The following is a 1091-nucleotide window of genomic DNA, read 5'->3' as shown; positions in this document are numbered from 1 at the left end:
TGGATCCAATGAAAAGGAGTTCATTAGGACTAGGGACCCGACTTGAGATAACAGGATGGGTAGATTTATCCTTGTCACCTGTTCATCTCATTGGTATTAATAGGTATAAGTAATCCTCAGACTCAAAGGAATGTTAATTAGTAATTCTGGATTACGGAATGTGACGCTTTGATCCTGTTGTAACACGATCCATAACAGGGATGACTCTGGGGTGTGAACGGCAGCTGTTGGGTATCACAGGAAGTAATTGCAGGATAGTTATACATTGGATTGAGCATTTATCACTCCCGATAAATGGGAGATACGTCCATGGATCGCTTGTGGAAGACTTGACTCTAAATCCTTCCAACGAGATAGCTTAAGACTTGAAATACAGATTTCACTTAACCTATCTAATTGGAGTTTACTCAGCCTGTACAAGTAAAACGAACGTCTCGCTATATGTGACTTGACATTATCCATAGTCATAAGATTCAGTTCAAGGATGTAGTTGATAAAGGATCGAATTATACTGTAACTAATACGGAAAGGTCAACGATAGAATCAACCTGTCTTCTTATAGCTCTGGGGGAATGTTTCAGATTTGCTAATCACATTTTGCGTACTCATTCCGTTATGCAAAGATTAAATATAATTATGTGAAAATTAATTTAATAGTTGCGTACGGCTAGAAGCAATAAGAACCTAATGGGTCACACATAAGACTTGGAACCCAAAAGAGAAACGGATGTTAATTAATTGATGGAAGCTCAACTGAGTCCGCTAAGGCCCAGTACATGGGGTGGGGTGATTTTATGTTTATATAATACATAAACATTTAATTTGATTTTAAACAATTCTAATTAGATTATAATTGTGAATTAAATTAATTAAAGGATAAATAAGTTAGGGGTTTTAATGAGATTAAATTGCACCTATTATTATCCTATAAGGTTACTATTATTATCTTTATATTTAAGATATAATTATAGATAATAAATAAGAATTAAATTCTGAATTAAATTCTTATTCAGTAACCTAATTCTATCTAACTAGGGTTTAGATACAAGAGAATATTAATACCCCCTATATGTGATTTTCGAAAGACACAC

Source organism: Euphorbia lathyris, chromosome 4, assembly GCF_963576675.1.
Source record: "Euphorbia lathyris chromosome 4, ddEupLath1.1, whole genome shotgun sequence".
Lineage (NCBI taxonomy): Eukaryota > Viridiplantae > Streptophyta > Magnoliopsida > Malpighiales > Euphorbiaceae > Euphorbia > Euphorbia lathyris.
The sequence above is the reverse complement of the archived record's forward strand: the minus strand, read 5'-3'. Positions refer to the sequence as shown.